This window comes from Helianthus annuus, chromosome 11 (assembly GCF_002127325.2).
Source record: "Helianthus annuus cultivar XRQ/B chromosome 11, HanXRQr2.0-SUNRISE, whole genome shotgun sequence".
In the NCBI taxonomy this organism is placed as follows: domain Eukaryota; kingdom Viridiplantae; phylum Streptophyta; class Magnoliopsida; order Asterales; family Asteraceae; genus Helianthus; species Helianthus annuus.
In genome coordinates, this window is record NC_035443.2 from 96,823,084 (window position 1) to 96,845,868 (window position 22,785).

Below are 22,785 nucleotides of genomic sequence, written 5' to 3' on the forward strand. Positions count from 1 at the left end.
CTGGGGATACTTGGACTTCATCTGGTCTTCCCGCTCCCAGGTAAACTCTGGGCCACGTCGTGAGTTCCAACGAACTCGCACGAGAGGTATTTGGCTACGTTTGAGGGTTTTGATCTCTCGATCCGTGATCTCAATCGGTTCCTCAGTAAAGTGTAGCTGTTCATCAATAGTGAGTTCCTTGAAAGGAATTATGAGTGTTTCATCTGACAGACACTTCTTCAGATTAGACACGTGAAAAACATTGTGCACTGCACTCAGCTCTGCAGGCAGGTTCAATCTATAAGCAACCTTACCGATTTTCTCGGTAATTTCGAATGGTCCAACATATCGCGGGTTCAGCTTGCCCCGTTTACCGAAACGAACCACACCCTTCCAGGGTGAGACTTTAAGTAGAACCCGGTCCCCGACCTGGAATTCTAGTGGTTTCCTACGCTTATCAGCGTAGCTTTTCTGACGGTCACGAGCTGCCGCCATGCGTTGTCTGATCTGGGTAATCTTTTCCGTCGTGTCTACCACCAGTTCTGGGCCTGTGATTTGACTGTCACCGACTTCCGCCCAGCAAAGAGGTGATCGGCATTTACGACCGTACAATGCCTCAAAAGGTGCCGCCTGAATGCTAGTGTGGTAGCTGTTATTGTAGGAGAATTCCACCAGCGGTAGATGCTTCTCCCAGTTCTTGCCAAAATCGATCACACATGCTCTAAGCATGTCCTCCAGGGTTTGGATAGTGCGTTCAGACTGCCCATCCGTTTGTGGGTGGTAAGCGGTGCTCATGTCCAAACGTGAGCCAAAGGATTTGTGCATAGCTTGCCACAACTCGGAAGTAAAACGAGCATCTCGGTCGGAAATAATGGAAGTTGGCACCCCGTGTCTCGAGACTACTTCCTTTAAATAGATTTCTGCCAAGGTAGAAAACTTGTCTGTTTCCTCAATGGCCAGAAAGTGTGCAGACTTAGTCAATCGATCTACTATCACCCAAATAGTGTCATTCCCGCGTTGGGATCTAGGTAGCCCCGTAACAAAATCCATGGAAATTTGCTCCCATTTCCACTTCGGGATTCCGGGTTGCTGGAGTAGGCCTGCTGGTTTCTGATATTCAGTCTTGACTCTTGCGCAGGTCAAACATTTGCTAACGTATGCTGCTATGTGGGCTTTCATGCCAGGCCACCAGTAAGTGGTCCTTAAGTCGTGGTACATCTTATCCGAACCAGGATGTACTGAATAACGGGACTTATGGGCTTCGTCCATCACAAGTTCTCGTAGATCTCCGTAAAGTGGGACCCAAATGCGCCCTGCCACATAGTAGGCGCCGTCTTCTTTTTGCTCTAGTCGTTGTCTCGATCCTCGCAGGGACTCAGCCCTGATGTTTTCCGGTTTCAGAGCTTCAGTCTGAGCATTTCGAATCTGGGTAGGGAGATTAGACTGGATAGTAAGTTGTAACGCTCGCACGCGCTTGGGCGTAGTGTCTTTTCGGCTGAGGGCGTCTGCCACGACATTGGCCTTGCCCGGATGGTACTTGATGGCGCATTCATAATCATTCAAGAGTTCGACCCATCGACGTTGTCGCATGTTTAATTCCTTTTGCTTGAAGATATGCTCGAGACTCCTGTGATCGGTATAAATGGTGCACTTGGTACCGTACAGGTAATGTCTCCATATCTTAAGTGCAAAGATCACTGCTCCTAGTTCCAAGTCGTGCATAGTGTAGTTCCTTTCGTGAGTCTTAAGTTGTCGAGAGGCGTAAGCAATAACTTTGTCGCGTTGCATTAACACACAACCGAGCCCATGGATGGATGCATCGCAGTAAACCACAAAGTCGTCAGTGCCTTCAGGCAACGAGAGAATGGGAGCACTACAGAGGTTATCCTTTAGTTTCTGAAATGCGGTTTCCTGAGCTTCACCCCATTTGTAAACCATACCCTTCTGAGTAAGAGCCGTGAGAGGCTGAGCAATCTTTGAGAATCCCATGATAAATCTTCGATAGTACCCTGCTAGTCCTAAGAATTGGCGGACTTCGGTCGGAGTCTTAGGGGTAGGCCAATTCTTTATAGAGTCGATCTTTGCAGGGTCGACGTGGATTCCATCCTTGTTAACCACGTGCCCAAGGAAATGGACTTCTCGAAGCCAGAAGTCGCATTTCGAGAACTTGGCATACAGTTGCTCATTGCGAAGGAGTTCGAGGATAAGGCGTAGGTGCCGTTCATGCTCTTCTTGGCTTTTCGAGTAGATCAGGATGTCGTCGATAAACACGATCACAAATTTGTCGAGATAAGGTTTGCACACTCGGTTCATGAGATCCATGAATACTGCGGGCGCGTTGGTCATTCCAAAGGGCATAACAAGGAATTCATAATGACCATAACGAGTTCTGAATGCAGTTTTGGAGATGTCTTCATTACGGACCCTTAGCTGATGATAGCCTGATCGCAGGTCAATCTTAGAATAGTAGCTCGATCCTTGCAACTGATCGAATAGGTCGTCGATTCGCGGGAGAGGGTAACGATTCTTGATGGTAACCTTGTTCAGTTCACGATAGTCAATGCACATTCGGAACGTGCCATCCTTCTTCTTAACAAAGAGTACCGGTGCTCCCCAGGGTGATGAACTAGGGCGAATAAACCCTTTATCCAAAAGTTCCTGTAGTTGAGTAGAGAGTTCCTTCAATTCTGCGGGGGCTAGTCGATAAGGCGCACGAGCTATAGGCGCTGCTCCGGGAGCTAGCTCGATTTGGAATTCGACCTGACAGTGGGGAGGGAGTCCAGGTAATTCTTCAGGAAATACCTCAGGGTAGTCACGCACTACTGGAAAATCTTCAATCCTCTTTTCCTTTTCCTGCGTGTCGGTGACAAGTGCTAAGATAGCGGTGTGCCCTTTTCGTAAACACTTCTGGGCCTTCAAGAACGAGATAACGCTGGAGATTTCTCCGCCTTTGCCACCTTGTACAATGAGGGGTTTGCCAGAACGGCGGGGAATACGAACTGCTTTCTCTTGACAGAGGATCTCAGCGCGATGCTTGGATAACCAATCCATACCGATGACGACGTCGAAGCTTCCAAGAGTAACAGGGAAAAGATCGATGCTAAACGTCTGACCAGACAATTCTAGTTTGCAGCCTTTGACAACATGTGAGGCCTCGATGTTTCTACCATTAGCTAACTCGACGATATGATGTGAACTTAGTAACGAAAGCGGACGCTTAAGCTTCTTACTAATACGTAGGGACACATAACTAGCATCGGCTCCAGAATCAAATAATACAGAAACATAACGATCATCGAGTAGGAACTTACCCGCCACGACATTGGGGTCATTCCTTGCTTCTCCAGCTCCAATCACAAAAGCCCTTCCTCTAGCACCATTCCCAGCATTGTTGTTCTGATCGTTGTTTCCAGCTCCCTGATTGTTGTTGCGGTTCTGGTTCAGTTCAGGGCAATTCTTCTTAAAGTGCCCCTCAGCTCCACACTGGAAACAACCCTTGGCGTTCCCGTGATGCTGCTGCTGCTGGTTCTGCCCCACGGGACGTGGACTCCTACAGTCCTTGGCCTCATGCCCCATTTTGTTACATCGCTGACACTGGCTTTTCCCACAAGGCCCACTGTGATGTCGATTGCACTTGTTGCACTTGGGGTGGTTACCGCGATAGCCACCCTGTTGTTGAGTGCCCTTGTTGTTTTCAGTTTTCCTTTGCTGAGCTGGGGCCTGAGTGGGGTTAGCATCCTTGCTTTGATTTCCTTCCCACTTACGCTTGTTGTCACTGGAAGTTCCGACAGTAGCACTGATCCTTTTGGGCAACCTGCCCTCTTCTACGGCCTGATCAGTAAGTTTGTGAGCAAGTCGGACGATCGGCTGAATGGTAGTGAGGTTGGCTGAAGTTACATGGCTTCGAATTTCTGGAGCCAAACCCTTGACGTACAGTTCGATTCTTCGATACATAGGTCGAGACATGTTTGGGCAAAGAGCAGCATAGTCATTGGACAGCTTGGTGTAGGTTTCAATTTCTGACCCAACCATCTTAAGCGCATAGTACTCGTTCTCAAGTTTGTGGATGTCATCCCGGTGACAGTACTCCTCCTTAATCATGTCCTTGAAATCCTCCCACGCCGTAGCATTAGCAGTTTCCAATCCAAACATCTGAATTTGCGCCTTCCACCAAGAAAGCGCGTTTCCTTCAAGCGTAGCAGTAGCAAACTTCACCCAATTCGCAGGGGGACACTCACAGACAGCAAAGACAGCTTCAACTTTCTCAATCCAGTGCAGAAGACCTATGGCACCCTCAGTGCCATTGAAAGGGAGAGGCTTTGCAATCCATGAAAGTTTTGAAAGTACACACGGGTGGTTGTGCAGGTGCATGCTGACCTGTTCGTGAGAAGCGAAGCGTACAGATTTAGGGATAAAAGGCGATGTGGCGGTAGGATCTAAACATCCTAGGTTAACGAGTTTACCTCCAGGGTGAGCTGCGAAAGCTGCAGCCACCGTGTTAAGCAGGTTAGTGAATTGAGCCTGAGTCATGTTGATGTTTCCTCTTCCACGTCCACCCATTGTCTTCATAATCAGAAAACATAGTATGAGTGTGAGGTCGTAATGTAGCGAGAATGAGATAGAAGAGAGAGGTGTATCTATCTAATTTAGGCACACTAGTACGTATAGTAAAACAGGAAACATAAGGTAAGCAAACAAGTAAACACTGGTCCGAGCTATGAGGTCAAGTGTGTTGAGCCTTGCACTTGGAGTGTAGTGTCGTCGCGAGTCACAGGTTATAGTCTGGTTTTTCTCAAAAAGATTTTCCCCTTTTTAAAACCAAGTTCACTATAACCAATGGCTCTGATACCAATCTGTCACACCCCCAAAATCCACATGCGGAACACCACCGCTTGGAGGCGTGACTGACCAGGATCCAGCCACTAATCATACTGAGCATTGATTTAATATTAGAAATATTTACTATCCAAAGTAGTTAGCAACATTGCAGTTTAAGTTCGATGATTAGTTTAACAAAACAGCGGAAGCTTAAACCAAAGTAGTTTTAAAGATAGTTCTTAGTTCAAGATAATTAAACCCAACACACGGGTTTTGACGAACACTACACATCCCCAAACAGCAGCTCCACAGTCACAGGTTACCTGCAAAGCATGCAGTAAGGGGTCAACAATAATGCTGAGTGAGTTCACTAGTTGTCCAGTTTTAGTTTACCAAAAACTTAAGTTGTTTAGATAAAGCATTTATAATCACGTTGTGGGGAGCTACCCCATCTGTAAGCTCACTAAACTGTAGATACCGAAACTGTTGACGGAATGTTGTTGTGCCCCGAGTCAATGTCTATCGTCATTGACCATGTTGCAAGGTCTACTAGTTCACGCCCGATCTCCCCCGGTCACGGTGTGAGGTTGTCAAACCTAATAGCGCTATCAACTAATAACCCGTTCGCCCCCGGCGATTAATCGGTACTGTAAGCAGGGACTTAAAGTGATAGAGTTTCGTTTAGCATGGCTAGTTGTGATTTATAAATAATATCCAAACGTATCTCTCCCGGAGATAGTAATTACCCATTCTGTTTTCCCCCGGAGTAATGGGCCAAAAGTGTTTTTCCCAAAGTTGGTAGTTTGTTCGTGTCCCTCCGCGGGACGCATGCTTTTAGTGTGTGAACTCACCTTGGGTTGCTCGGCAGATTAGGTTACTTGTCAAACACGTTGGTCACCACGTCCTAGCATGGTTACCGTTATAGGTCAGGTTTGGTGTACAAGCATTCACGTAAAAACTTACACATAACTACCACGTATCATGCATACAAGTAAACAGTGGGTTATTGGGCCGGCCCTAACATTTACACAATCAAACAGAACACATAGTCCAGTTAACAGGTAGCCCATATTACACATTATGGCCCAATAACCAAAGTGAACAGCCCAGTCGCAACAAGGTGGTCTCGAGTCGCAACCATGAGGTTTCGGCTTGTCACGCTGTGGTTGCGAGTCGCAACTGCGGGGTCTCGAGTTGTCACGTTGTGGTTGCGAGTCGCAACCGTCGTAGTCTCGAGTCGCAACCGTTGCGGTTTCGAGTTGTCACGCTATGGTTGCGAGTCGCAACCGTGTGGTCTCGAGTCGCAATGTTGTCCTTTTCTTGTTCACGTGCAGATTCAGATACATCAGTCCAAATTGTACTATGTAATCAGGCCCAAATCAGGAAACAACCAATAAGGTTTCCACTAACACTTTTCCTAATCTGACCATTAGTAAACATAGATCAAACATTGCCCTTTTTGAAATCTTCAAACCATATTCAACAAGTTCATCCTATATTCATCATTTTTAGGGTTTTCATGTCAAACATAACCATACATTTTTATGAACCACAATCACATATTTTTAACAAGATCATTTTGCAAGGAACAATGAAGCATAGTTTGGTTGGCCATAATCATTCTTAAACTACCATTTGTTAGTCATTTTTAAGCATGTTGTCAAGCATCATATCATGGTTTACACATATGGTGAAACTCATAAGTCATCCGAAAAATCATGCATAACATTACTAACTAAGTACTTTCTAGTTCATAAACATTTCATTCATCAAACATACAAGGCATCTAGTACACATATGTAACACTAACCGGTTTGTGACAAAGGTACCGAATAAAAGGAAGAAACCGAGAAGATGATGTGTCCGAGTGATGATGGTCTTGACCGAGATTCCTTGTGAGATCCGATTTGCTCCAAGCTTGAACCGAGATTAAGGAGAGAAAGTAGTGTTGTTGAGGGTTTTCTAGAGAGAGAGAGAGAGAAGTGTGTTTGTGTGTTTGTGTAAAATGAAGGAAAGTGGGGAAAGTTGGGATTTTATACAAGGTTCAAAAATAGGCTAAGGGGTTTCGGCCTAAACCGGTTACGGCCCAAGAGGCCCACTCGAAACCGAGTGGCCCACTCGAAACCGAGTGGTTGCGAGTCATGGTCTCGACTCACTAGTTTATACGCGTATACTTATATATATAATACATACACAACACATATCATGCAAAAAGATCACGTTTCATTTAATAACATATATATACACAAAAATATTACAAGGTGTTCGTTCGGAAAAACCTAGAGTGTCACATTATCCCCAAGTTTTAAGAACTTTCGTCCCGAAAGTTAAGGCAGCCACTGCCAAGCTAGCGTGTTTCAACGGGGTGTCACAAGGTCGTTCGATCGAACGGTCGTTCGATCGGATAGCGATCCGATTGGCGAGACATTTTAGTTTGAGAACAAGTTCACAGCAGGATGGTCATTCGATCGGATGTTTTTCCGATCGAATGGCAATTCGTTAGAACTGGTGATCTTTGAAAATTATGAAAATTGCTTAAGTGTTGAAACCCAAGTGCAATCCGATCGGGTTGTCGTTCGATCGGATGGCAATCCGACCGGACGACAATCCGTCCAACGATCTGATCGTTTTGCAACTTAGAATTTGTTAACTTTTGAAAGTTTTGCGGTTTGATCGAGACGGTATGACAACGTGTTAAACAACGAAACCTCATCAAGTCCAAGTCATCCGATCAAAGTGGGAATCACCCTAATCCGTTCAGCTAACTGTTCGTGACGGTGGTTCATGTTTAACCCGAAATCGGTTGTCTCCTTGATAGGAATCAGATCTCAGACCGACACTTCACTAGAAACGAGTAGAAGGCCTGAACGAGTTCCGATTCTATCGGCTTTGAGTGCATTGAGTGTAAAAGAGTTGAAAGGAAGTTGTGAAACCATCTTTCAATCCTTTTAACCATGTTAATGTTTAGATCTAGATGAAATCTGTGTTAAAACATATGGAAATCCTTTAGATCTGAGTTGTTCTTGGTGGAATGAAGCCAATTCTTGAAGTTCATAAGAACTCCATGATGACATCATCCTTGAACACCTCAAATCCGTGATTTCACCATTAAAAGCTAAGATTCAAAGGAGAAAATGGTGAAGAAGTGTGTGTAGATCATAGATGTACAAGACTTGGGTTGAAAACTTACAAGAATCGCAAGAAATCGAGAGAAAATTAAGCTTGAGCGTGCTGGTCGAACGAGAGAGTTGTCACATCACTGTTGGTGATATCACAGGGGTATTTATAGGTTGTCAAAAGAGGAAAGAAGAGCACAGGTGTCGGATCGGATGGCACTTCGATCGGATGGCCATCCGATCGGATGGTCATCCATCGAAGTGGTCCGGCGAGTTGGGTTTCGGCGTTTCGTTTTGCGTTTTGAGCGTTGCGATGCGTTTAAGTGAGTGTCGATTATGCCATGCGATAGATTATATATAATGATCACACAAATACTATATCTAACATACAATCAACATAAATAGCTTGCGTTTAGCATTTGCGATTTGTTTGCGTTGCGATAGAGTTGCGATTGCGTTTCGATAAATCACCACCAAACAATAAGTAAACATGCACAAGTAACACATGAGTAGCACACACACGTAAAACAATATACAGAACCTATAATTCAAGTTGCGAATGCGATTACAGTGCGATTAACGATAAAGCGATAAACATCGATTAAACCTCAATTATTAATAGATACTCCACATCATACAACTAAAGCAAATAAAATACAGGATTCGATTACAAGTCAAGGAAGTCAAATCAACAGTTAAGCAAAGAGTGGCAGATCGCTATTAGCAATCTTTTCTTCCTTTGACTCTGACTTGTACTTTGACTTCCAAAACACGGGGTGTTACAGGTAATCCTTATCACTAACCTCTGTTAAGTTTTCCAGTCAAGTCTACGTTGAATTACCAAAGTACCCTTAATTATTTAAAAACAACAAAAATAATTATATTAAAACAATATTTAATATTTGTGGGTCCCACCCCACTTTTGTCTTCAACCTCAAATCACCACCATCACTACCACCCACCACTACCCAACCCCCTCTTCTTCGTCCTCTCTATATCTCTCTCTAAATCGGCCAACCACCACACCTCTACCACCAAATATATAGAGAGAGATATAGAGAGGAAGAAGAAGATTTGGTTGGGTAATAGTGGGTGGTAGTGATGGTGGTGATTTGAGGTTGAAGAAGTGGGGTGCGACCCACAAATATTTAAATATTGTTTTAATATAACTATTTTTTATTTCTGTTTTTTTAAGTAATTGAGGGTACTTTGGTCATTCAACATAGACTTAACTGGAAAACATAACATAGGTTAGTGATAAGGATCACCTCAGTTCAAAAATTGTAACCACTAGGACCAACTTTATAATTATTGAAGTTTTGGGACCAGCTCTGTAAAAGTTGCAAACTACATGGACCAACTAGGCATTTACCTCTAAAATTAATTAGTTTGTAGTTATTTTATTAAAGTAAAGTAATTTATCATTTAGGGTGAATTTGAATTAAACCCAATATATTTGAATTCGAGTTTCAAATACGAATCGAATCGAGTCAAATCTAAATCACATACCAATCAAATACGAATTCAGGTAAAAAAATAAAAATTCAATCCAATAAATTCAAAAATTTATTATTCGATTTGTTGAACACCCTTAATAAGTAGGATAACGTTATTGTGGTGGTGGATGATCGAGGGTTAAAAAGTACTTAGAAACTAAATGAACTATTATTATGTAACAAATAAGAATATGTTTGGTTAAGTAAAAACTTGATAATGTGGGGCTATCTCACTTGGTAGAGGCACATGTCTCTTGGAAAAGAAGTATCAGGTTTAAACTTGGGTAAAAGAGTAATTTAAAGTATTAGTATGAACTAGATAAGAGTAACCTTTACGTTTAAAAAGAAGTATAATACTCTTAAAAAACAAACAAAGAAAACCCAAATAATACATTATAATTATTCAGAAAAGTTATAATAAATTAACCTCTCTTATTTTCATATAGGCAAAATCGATTCAAATAATCTAACCTTTTACGTATTGGCCAATAATAATCCCAACTAGATTTATTTTCTACAGTAGTCCCACCTTTTCAAACAAAGAACTCCAGGAAGAGAAGAAGTGGTTTAGACCGATGCCCAAAGAGCGTAAGTTCAAGAGACCACTGAAGTACTTTAAGAGTCATCCGAATGAATCTCTTGGAGATATTTTATCGTGGGGATACTTAGAAGATCTAAAAGTCTATGCCATTAAGCGTGAATTCGGAGTACAATACTTCGAATTTATTCAAGACTTGAAAACGTTGCCTTGGTGGGACGTTGAGGAGTTAGTCAAGACAAAGAATATACAACAGTTGCAGTGGGGTCCAGAAGTTCGCTATTATGAATCTAAGTTGTGGTACTACATTCGTATGCAAGCCAGTGACAAATTCCCAGAATGGAAACCATAATATCCAAAGCAGACAATCAAGATTGATCCAGTGACAGGAGAGAAGGATATCACCCTGTATGTGAAGCGTCCTAGGTGTTTAAAGAATATGCCTCTGAAAGAAATGGAGCAGGATTTCTATAAGGATTTCAGGGGTTGGGCTTATGACTCTAAAACACATCAGGCGGTGATTGGGCTTTATGATAAAGACATGGTTTGTAGAAAGATCTTCTTGATTGATCCTATGTGGTTAGTAAACTGTTCGAAGAAGGATATAGACTGCTTATTCTTCAACAAGATTGTGACAACTCGAATTTCCAAGATTTCTATTTCGCATCGATTGCACGTTCTTGTATTGTTTAGTTGATTGATTGCACAATTAATTGCTACGGAATTGTATGCGTTTAAATACAATGAAGTGTATTATGTGATTATGCATGGTTATGTATTACTTATGAATGATTTGACAAATACTTAAATGTGGTGGTGAAACTGTAAATTGTATATCTTGTGCATGAAATATGTGATAGATGATTCCTTAGGGTGTTTTGTGCGATTAGTGAAACTTTAACAACTTAAAACCCTAATCTCCTTCCCTAATCATTCTCTAATCATTCCCAAGAAACCAAAGCACGTACTTGGAATCCTCTAATTCTCTGGCAATCATCATCACCAAGATAATCATCACTTTCGATTCCTCTATTTCTCTAGAATCATCCAAGGTAAATTGTGCTATCATTTGTTATTAATCGTTTGATTGTTAGCAATGCTTAATTCTTGGTGATTAGAATACTTGTAAACTCTAGCTTTGATTTGATGGTTCTGTACTTTAAATTGATTATGATTATTGTGATTGTGATGATGTGATAATCGTATAATCGATCCTCTTGATGATTTAAGATGCTAGATATGATGAATGGATGATTGTTAATTGAACAGTTCGTTGTGAAAATACATGAATTAGGGTTTTGTGCCGTGTGAAAACGTAACTGATATGATCCTCTTCTGTATTGGAAATTCACGCTATTGTTAGTCTGAGTTATCATTGCCTGAGTTTATTTAGATTTGATGTCCGAGGTTATTTGATGGAATTAGGGACCGAGCTTATTTGATGGATGTATGGACCGAATTATTGAATGAATATCATGTTACCCGAGTTTAATGAAAAGCAAATGGTCCGAATTTATTTATGTGAAGGGTAGTCCGAGTTTAAAGGAGGACCCCTTGTCCGAGTTTATTATAATGACATTTGATCCGACCTTAATTTCATGTGTATTGTCCGAGTATATAGTTATTAATGGTCCGAGTTTAAATGATTGTCTTGGACCGAGTTTAATGTTATATAGTTGGACCGAGTTTAATGTTATATCATCCTGTCCGAGTATGTTAGTTAATGAATGATCCGAGTTTAATGTGATGAAGTAAGTCCGAGTTTAATATGTATAACATGATCCGAGTTTAATGTGATGAAGTATGTCCGAGTTTAATATGTATAACATGATCCGAGTTTAATGTGATGAAGTATGGCCGAGTTTAATGACTTGCATTTGGGCCGAGTTTAATGACTTGCATATGGACTGAGTTTAATCAATTGATTTGGTCTGAGGTTAATATGATCTAGCATGCCCGACTTTAATAAGTTTATAAGTGGTCCGACTTTTAAACAGGGGAAGCCCCCCCCATACTGTCTGAGTTTTAGAGGGGCAAGGCCCTGATGTTATGTGATATTCAGTTTGAAACAATGAACTGTGTGATTTGTAGTGACTAACCTGTTAAGCTTATTAACAACAATCAAATGTAAGTACGTTATCAGTGGTAACTAGGTTAACACCCACGTGAGGTTAAACTGTGTAATCAAAGACACGACACATGAATTATGTGAATTGTATGAATGGGTTAACTGTTACGTGATACATGATTGATACATGATATTGGCTATCAAGCATTATGTGACAGTAGATTACATGCGTATTGTTGCGAACATGAACTGATTTGTTATACGTGCCTACAATAGGACTTGATTGATTACTTGTGAGTGCATAATCTAGCATACCGAGCAAACCAAGGTGAGTTCACACTCCTACTAAGGCATGGGATTCCCGGGTCGTGGGAATGGGTTAAAGGTTTCAATTGACTTAGAACGTACAAATGCTTTTCCTAGACTATCACCTATCATGGTCCTCGGATGTCAGGACGGTTCCGTAGGTTAGGATAACACCTACGTGGTCATATGCCAATTACTGCCTCGGATGTCAGGCACGCACGTAAAACCTACGTGTACGCATTACTTACTTCTATCCTCGGTACAAAGGATACGTACGTGAAACCCACGTACACCCCCGCGTCTCCTATCCTCGGTTGTGAAGGATACGTACGTAAAACCTACGTACACCCCATACGCGCTACTGTTCTCGGAAGAAGAACAGGGATGATACGAGAAGTTGATACGAATAGTCTAGTGGTCACATAACATGGGAAGCCCCCACCTGTATAACTTACTATTGGCCCAGTAGAGCCACCCGTTACTTACTGTTACGCACTTACTTACTGTGAACTCGCTCAACTAGTTTGTTGATCATTCTGTTACATGCCTTGCAGATCGTTAGGTACTTGGAGCTTGCACTGGAGAAGCGGGTCGTTGTGGACAAGGATCGTGGTTTCTACGTTGAACTATTATAACATTTAAAACTATTAACTATTGTTGGATTATTTACTATGCTTCCGCTACACTTTGAAACTATGGTTATGTTTTGAACACCTATCGTATTGGATGGATGGTTTACATTTATTTTACTTAATATTAATTACATGTTCAATATGATTGGTGGCTTGATCCTGGTCAGTCACGCTCCCAAGCGGTGATACTCCGCAGGTGGATTTTGAAGACTGAATGTGCTTGGACGCCCTGAGGCTCGCAGGGTCAAGTACGCCACTGGTACTTTGGTAGGAATCGCGCTAACCAGGTGGAACGCGCAAGTACAGATACTAGGGTTGGCAGCTGCTAACGCCACCCCCTGGAACGAATTCAAAGAACGCATTAAAAGGGAATACTACACGCGTGATGACATCCACAAGTTAGAAGTGGAGTCTTACCATTTGAAAATGACGGGGTCAGAAATTGAAGCTCATACGAAACGATAGAACGAACTGGCCATCTTGTGTCCAACCATGGTGGTCCCTCCAAACAAGCGTATCGAATTGTACCTCAAGGGTCTAGCCTCAGAGATTCAGAGCCATGCTACATCGGCTAACCTCGACAAAATCCAAGACATTCAGTGTCTTGCTCATCGCCTCACAGATCAGGCAGTGGAACAGAACAGGCTGCCTAGTTGTATCAGCGCTATTACTACCGCTACCACATCTGCTACTCCCGCTACTCCTAGTGACAACAAGCGGAAATGGGATGGGTATTCCAGCAAGGGTTCAGCTACCGTTCGGTCTCAAGCACAACAGCAGCACAAGAATAGTGATCGACAGAGCACAGCAGAAGCTAAGGATTCAGGAGCCCACGGCTTGCACATCGGAATCGCCAGCAGCAACAGCAAGCAGAAATCCTATGCAAAGAAAAGATTGTTCGCATTCCTCGTTCTGGTCAAGAACCTCTCGAAGTTCAAGGCGACAAGAGTGGTGCCGTGGTTGGCATCACCTCTTTCTTGAAGGCTCAGAAATGTTTGCGGAAGGGCCACACCGCAATTTTGGCTCTCGTTACTGACACATCAGCGAAAGAAAAGAAGTTGGAAGACCATTCAGTTGTACGCGACTTTCCTCAGGTGTCTCGCAAAGATTTACCTGGTCTACCGCCGCATCGTCAGGACGAATTTCAAATCGAGCTCGCTCCAGGAGCAGCACCCATAGCTCGAGCACCGTATCGCTTAGCTCCACCAGAATCGGAAGAACTATCGACGCAGCTACCAGGAATCTTGGATAAGGGATTTATTCGTCCAAGCTCTTCGCCTTGGGGAGCTCCAGTGTTATTTGGGAAGAAGAAAGACGGTACGTTCAGGATGTGCATCGACTACCGTGAACTCAATAAGGTGACGGTGAAGAACCGTTATCCTCTTCCGCGCATAGATGACTTATTCGACCAGTTGCAAGGGTCGTGTTATTACTCCAAGATAGACTTGAGGTCAGGTTATCATCAGCTGAGAGTCCGGGATGAGGACGTCTCCAAGACGGCATTCAGAACTCGCTACGGCCATTACGAGTTTCTGGTTATGCCATTCGGGCTTACGAACACGCCTGCAGTCTTCATGGATCTTATGAACAGGGTGTGTAAACCCTATCTAGACAGGTTCGTCATTGTTTTCATCGACGACATTCTAATCTACTCCAAGAGTCAGGAGGAGCACGAGCAGCACTTACGTCTTATCTTGGAACTTCTTCGAAAAGAGCAACTGTACGCAAAGTTTTCAAAATGCGACTTCTGGCTTCGTGAAGTCCACTTCTTAGGCCATGTGGTGAACAAGGATGGGATTCATGTCGATCCATCCAAGGTTGATTCGATCAGAAACTGGCCAGCACCGCGTACACCGACCGAAATACGCCAATTCTTGGGTTTGGCGGGTTACTACAGACGATTCATCAAAGACTTCTCCAAGATCGCGCAGCCGCTTACTATGCTAACACAGAAAGGTGTCGTTTACAGATGGGGTATTACGCAGGAGACCGCTTTTCAGTACTTAAAGGATAGGCTTTGCAGCGCACCTATTCTCTCATTGCCAGAGGGCACAGATGACTTCGTGGCTTATTGTGACGCATCGATACAGGGTCTTGGTTGCGTATTGATGCAACGGGATAAAGTTATTGCCTACGCCTCTCGTCAACTCAAGGTTCATGAACGGAAATATACGACGCATGATTTAGAGCTGGGAGCTGTTGTTTTCGCGCTTAAGATATGGCGACACTACCTGTACGGTACCAGGTGCACGATTTACACCGATCACAGGAGTCTCGAGCATATCTTTAAGCAAAAGGATTTGAATATGCGTCAACGGAGATGGGTTGAACTTCTGAACGACTACGAATGCGCCATCAAGTACCATCCAGGCAAGGCCAATGTTGTGGCTGATGCCCTCAGTCGGAAGGACACTTTACCTAAGCGTGTACGAGCACTACAGCTTACCATCCAGTCCAGTCTTCCTGCACAGATACGAGCTGTTCAGATCGAAGCACTAAAACCCGAAAACGTCAAGGCTGGAGCCTTACGTGGTTCAAGGCAACAAATGGAACAAAAGGAAGACGGCGCCTACTATGTAACGGGGCGTATTTGGGTCCCACTTTATGGCGGTTTACGCGAACTTGTGATGGACGAAGCGCACAAGTCTCGCTACTCGGTACATCCAGGGTCGGATAAGATGTACCACGATATCAAAACAACATACTGGTGGCCAAGTATGAAAGCCCACATCGCCACCTATGTTGGCAAGTGCTTGACCTGTGCGAGAGTCAAGGTCGAATATCAGAAACCCGCAGGCCTACTTCAAAAGCCTAAGATACCTCAGTGGAAATGGGAAGAAATTTCCATGGATTTCGTTACACGCCTACCGAGATCTCAGCGTGGAAACGATACAATATGGGTAATCGTGGATCGACTCACCAAGTCTGCACACTTCCTAGCTATAAAGGAAACGGATAAGTTCTCCACCCTCGCAGACATTTATCTTAAAGAAGTTGTTTCGAGGCACGGGGTGCCCATCTCCATCATTTCGGATCGGGATGCACGATTCACGTCAGAGCCATGGCAAGCGATGCATAAATCTTTCGGCTCACGATTAGACATGAGCACAGCGTACTGTGACAACCCTCACAAAACCAGGTATCCGTACGACTTAATTAGCTATTAACTGTTGCCTAATTACTGTGCTTAACTGAGATTTCTGATAAACTGCTACTTGATTGTTGATACATGTACATGTCTGCATCATACTTTGATTTTTCCTGTCACTACATTATTTATTTACTGAACTCTAGTGACAAACTTGATGCACAAAAAGCACAGTAGCACTAAACGGATACACAGTGAACATGCTGATATAGCCAGCATCAGGCAGACACTGCCTCTAAAGGCCTGTAAGAGCCAGAATTATTTTACTACACCCATAGTGTGTGTAAGGATACAAGGGTTGTATGATTACGTCTCTAGGAATAAGATACAGAGATTGGATGTGCCTAAAACGTACTTTAAGCACGGAACACAGCACTTTTATTTACACACTAGCTTCTAGCTAATTAATAAAGTGCCAAAACACAAGGAATTATTCCCGACACTTTGCTAAATAAATTGTGTCGCTAAAAATATTACTTACGACGCTTAAAGGATATCTTAAGCGCTTTAACGGATTCCTATCCAACCGAACAACCGGACAATACCCGGAACATAAAAATATTGCCAAAATTAATATTGGTATTTTTCTGAGCCAGTTAGGGTCCCTGATTACCCTAACACCCGCTTTCTAATGCATTAAACAACTAACGGGGTTAGACCTCTCACTTAACGCACTTAACCAAACTGAACCGTAACTGAACGATTGGAAACGAACCGGGTACCATTACATTCTAATGAAATCGGCCAACTAGTGGGACCCGGGGAGAGTACACCTTTGAATATTTAATTAGATTTCGCGAAGACCGAGACGACATTCTCTATAAATACCCTCACATCTCACACACACAAACACACACACTTCACAAAACTCTCTCTCTCCCTCCCCCTTGCTCCCTCTCGGCCGAACCACACACCCACACCCAACCATTTTTCGGTTCTTGATTCACCCATTCCAAGTCCATACAAGTGTCGGGGATCACGTACAACGAAGCTTGGAACAAACGGAACGCCAAGGACCTCTACCGTTTGCTTTTATCCACGCCGTATTCGACTAGTTTCTTCCCTAGCCTCGAGCTAGAGGTATATTGTTTAAAACTCGTTATTAGTCATGTTTAAAGTGGTTAAAAGGATTTTTATCGGTTAAATGTCGGTAACCCGCTTCATGAATCTTTAAAGTCTACTAAAAAGTGAAAATCGTTGGATAAAAGAACATAACGCGTGTAAATGTCGTAGTATTTGAATATGTTGGTTTTTATGGCCCGATCTATGATGTGGTGGCTCTCATCATCGTTTAACCCGACTTTGTTAGGATCACGTATCTTGACATACACTTGTTTCTTTGGTACAAGGGTTAAAAGGTGAAACTCCACCACACGGGAAACATGAACTTGTGTAAAAATGTTTTAACGTGAAAAATAGTATTTAAAACGAGCCGATCTACGTATGTACAAGTGGTATATTCGTAGGACCGGGTGTCGAGAAAATCATGTTTTATAAAAGTTGTATAACATGTTAACAAATGTGATTTTTATGAACTACAAGTGTAGAAACACTTATAAAATGAAAGATCCGACAAAATAACAATTTTTATAAAAATTGTCGGAAGTTGTAAAGAGTGATTTGTTCCAAAAACGGGGTTTTTGCAAGAATAAACTATTTTATACCTAGATCCACTAAATACAACGAGATCTACATAATAGTTTTAGAAAAACTACAAGTTCATGTAATATTGCGATTTTACATACTTATCGACTAGTTTGAAGTATTGGAAATTGATTTGGTTGATTTGAAGAATTGTTGAAATGATTTTGTAAAAGAAAATGATACGCTTGAAAGCGTGGCCACCTCCAGTTACAGGGGAAACTCTGGCGAAATTTTCTAAAAATATAACACTTAGAATTATTTACAAGTGTTAGACTACTTTGACATGTTTTCAAATATATTTCGCCATGACTTTATTTATAAATAATCGGAGGTGGGATTTTCACAAAACTAAACGTGATAAATATATATATTCGGTAAATATATTTTGTCACAACACTGTTTATGATTATTTTGTGAAAATGTATAAATATTATTTTTAGAGTAAAAATAATATTTGCTAACTTGTCAAACCCAAAATAATACAAACGCTTATACGACAAGCATAAAAGTTACAATGGTAATTTCTATTACCACCTAATCATTTAAAACGTAACTTACGCATTACGCGGAAATATTCATCGACACGTATGTTGTCAACGTATTATTTTGGAAAGTATTATGTAAAGAGAAAATATATTATTTTGAGAAAAATAATTATATTGTGGAATGAGAAATAAAAATATATTAAGTGGGACTTAATGAGATAGTATAAATACACATGTATTTAAATCCCCCATCCTTGGGAAGGAAAGTAAAATACCAAGTATGTACACGAAACGGTTGTCTAACCGTCTTCTAAAAATATAAGTTATAAAGCTAAGGCACGGCCATCCGTCTAATAGAATTAGCACCTGTAGGTCGTTGCACAGCTTCGGATATTCGGATTACTTGGTAGAGATACGCATTCACTGTGAGTTCATGTCCCCCTTTTCTCTAACTGTTTTCAGTTTACTTAACTGCGGGGGTGAAATACATGTTACTATGATTTACGAGTACTTTACAACGGTATGTTTAACGTAAGGAGGTGTTATACGATCATGTGAGTGGATAGGAACAACATGGGGCCATTAGTCCTCATGGAGGGACCGAGGGACAGGAGCGGTAGATCTATCTGGGTGTAGCGAGCCCAGCCCCCGGCCAAACTAGAAACGGACCGTGGGGTGACTTTGTCCACATACTTTGCCGTGGCGAAATCTGCTAGGTTTGAGTCTCCCTATTTGCACTTCACATATGTCAGTGGCCTTGCAAACCATTGGTGATCACAAGTCCTCTTACACTGCTACATACCACAACTATTTTTATACTCACAAAGGTTTTACATACTCACTTACGCATGAACTCGCTCAACATTATTGTTGATTTTTCAACTCACATGTATTTCAGGAAATTAAACGGATCTGGCACGGTATGGAACGTTTTCCGCTGCACTGGTCATGAAGTCATCAGGGTTTAGGGTTGTGTCTCTTACCTGGACAAGACACAATCCCTAAATCACGTTTATGTTTTGTTATAAGTTGTTATGTTTCTGAACAAGGTTATGGTTGCATGTTAAAAACAATGGTATTGTATTATGTTTTCAAAAACTTAATGGATGACTTGCATGGTTTTTAAATTCATATAGCTTTGTTATGATTAAGCTATGGTATTAAGAAGTCACACAAATTAACCACGCTTCCGCAAAGCCAGGGTGTGACACGTACCACCCTCAGACGGATGGGCAGTCTGAGCGAACGATCCAAACTCTTGAAGACATGCTCCGGGCATGTGTTATCGATTTCGGCAACGGCTGGGAAAAACATCTCCCGTTAGTGGAGTTTTCGTATAATAGCAGTTATTACACCAGCATACAAGCCGCTCCATTCGAGGCATTGTACGGACGTAAATGCTGGTCACCTCTCGGTTGGGCAGAGGTGGGGGATAGTTAGATTACAGGCCTAGAAATGGTAGTTGACGCTACTGAACGAATTGCACAGATACGACAACGCATGGCGGCAGCACGCGACCGTCAGAAAGCCTACGCGGATAAGCGTAAGAAGCCACTGGAATTTCAGGTCGGGGACCGGGTAATACTTAAAGTCTCACCCTGGAAGGGTGTGGTTCGTTTTGGTAAACGAGGCAAACTCAATCCGCGATATGTCGGACCATTTGAGATTATAGAAAGAATAGGCCCAGTAGCCTACCGATTGAACCTACCAGCTGAACTCGGGGCAGTTCACAATGTATTTCACGTGTCGAATCTGAAGAAGTGCCTGTCAGATGAGACCCTCACAGTTCCTTTAAGGAACTCACTATCGACGAGCGGTTGCAGTTCGTAGAGGAACCAGTTGAAATCACGGACCGGGATGTTAAGGTCCACAAAAGCAAGAGAAGCCCTCTTGTTCGAGCTCGTTGGAACTCCCGACATGGCCCAGAGTACACCTGGAAACGCGAAGATCAGATGACAGAAAAGTAACCCAGTTATTTCGAAACCAATGCAACCACTACTGAGGCTGAAGCTACTACTACTGAATTTCGGGACGAAATTCCAAATCAACGGGGGGATGATGTGACACCCCAGGAAAACCAGTGAACGATGTAACTTACCTAGCTTCCTCAGTGAGTGCGTACCAAATTTCGGGACGAAATTTCTTTTAAGTTGGGGATAATGTGACAACTCGAATTTCCAAGATTTCTATTTCGCATCGATTGCACGTTCTTGTATTGTTTAGTTGATTGATTGCACAATTAATTGCTACGGAATTGTATGCGTTTAAATACAATGAAGTGTATTATGTGATTATGCATGGTTATGTATTACTTATGAATGATTTGACAAATACTTAAATGTGGTGGTGAAACTGTAAATTGTATATCTTGTGCATGAAATATGTGATAGATGATTCCTTAGGGTGTTTTGTGCGATTAGTGAAACTTTAACAACTTAAAACCCTAATCTCCTTCCCTAATCATTCTCTAATCATTCCCAAGAAACCAAAGCACGTACTTGGAATCCTCTAATTCTCTGGCAATCATCATCACCAAGATAATCATCACTTTCGATTCCTCTATTTCTCTAGAATCATCCAAGGTAAATTGTGCTATCATTTGTTATTAATCGTTTGATTGTTAGCAATGCTTAATTCTTGGTGATTAGAATACTTGTAAACTCTAGCTTTGATTTGATGGTTCTGTACTTTAAATTGATTATGATTATTGTGATTGTGATGATGTGATAATCGTATAATCGATCCTCTTGATGATTTAAGATGCTAGATATGATGAATGGATGATTGTTAATTGAACAGTTCGTTGTGAAAATACATGAATTAGGGTTTTGTGCCGTGTGAAAACGTAACTGATATGATCCTCTTCTGTATTGGAAATTCACGCTATTGTTAGTCTGAGTTATCATTGCCTGAGTTTATTTAGATTTGATGTCCGAGGTTATTTGATGGAATTAGGGACCGAGCTTATTTGATGGATGTATGGACCGAATTATTGAATGAATATCATGTTACCCGAGTTTAATGAAAAGCAAATGGTCCGAATTTATTTATGTGAAGGGTAGTCCGAGTTTAAAGGAGGACCCCTTGTCCGAGTTTATTATAATGACATTTGATCCGACCTTAATTTCATGTGTATTGTCCGAGTATATAGTTATTAATGGTCCGAGTTTAAATGATTGTCTTGGACCGAGTTTAATGTTATATAGTTGGACCGAGTTTAATGTTATATCATCCTGTCCGAGTATGTTAGTTAATGAATGATCCGAGTTTAATGTGATGAAGTAAGTCCGAGTTTAATATGTATAACATGATCCGAGTTTAATGTGATGAAGTATGTCCGAGTTTAATATGTATAACATGATCCGAGTTTAATGTGATGAAGTATGGCCGAGTTTAATGACTTGCATTTGGGCCGAGTTTAATGACTTGCATATGGACTGAGTTTAATCAATTGATTTGGTCCGAGGTTAATATGATCTAGCATGCCCGACTTTAATAAGTTTATAAGTGGTCCGACTTTTAAACAGGGGAAGCCCCCCCCCATACTGTCTGAGTTTTAGAGGGGCAAGGCCCTGATGTTATGTGATATTCAGTTTGAAACAATGAACTGTGTGATTTGTAGTGACTAACCTGTTAAGCTTATTAACAACAATCAAATGTAAGTACGTTATCAGTGGTAACTAGGTTAACACCCACGTGAGGTTAAACTGTGTAATCAAAGACACGACACATGAATTATGTGAATTGTATGAATGGGTTAACTGTTACGTGATACATGATTGATACATGATATTGGCTATCAAGCATTATGTGACAGTAGATTACATGCGTATTGTTGCGAACATGAACTGATTTGTTATACGTGCCTACAATAGGACTTGATTGATTACTTGTGAGTGCATAATCTAGCATACCGAGCAAACCAAGGTGAGTTCACACTCCTACTAAGGCATGGGATTCCCGGGTCGTGGGAATGGGTTAAAGGTTTCAATTGACTTAGAACGTACAAATGCTTTTCCTAGACTATCACCTATCATGGTCCTCGGATGTCAGGACGGTTCCGTAGGTTAGGATAACACCTACGTGGTCATATGCCAATTACTGCCTCGGATGTCAGGCACGCACGTAAAACCTACATGTACGCATTACTTACTTCTATCCTCGGTACAAAGGATACGTACGTGAAACCCACGTACACCCCCGCGTCTCCTATCCTCGGTTGTGAAGGATACGTACGTAAAACCTACGTACACCCCATACGCGCTACTGTTCTCGGAAGAAGAACAGGGATGGTACGAGAAGTTGATACGAATAGTCTAGTGGTCACATAACATGGGAAGCCCCCACCTGTATAACTTACTATTGGCCCAGTAGAGCCACCCGTTACTTACTGTTACGCACTTACTTACTGTGAACTCGCTCAACTAGTTTGTTGATCATTCTGTTACATGCCTTGCAGATCGTTAGGTACTTGGAGCTTGCACTGGAGAAGCGGGTCGTTGTGGACAAGGATCGTGGTTTCTACGTTGAACTATTATAACATTTAAAACTATTA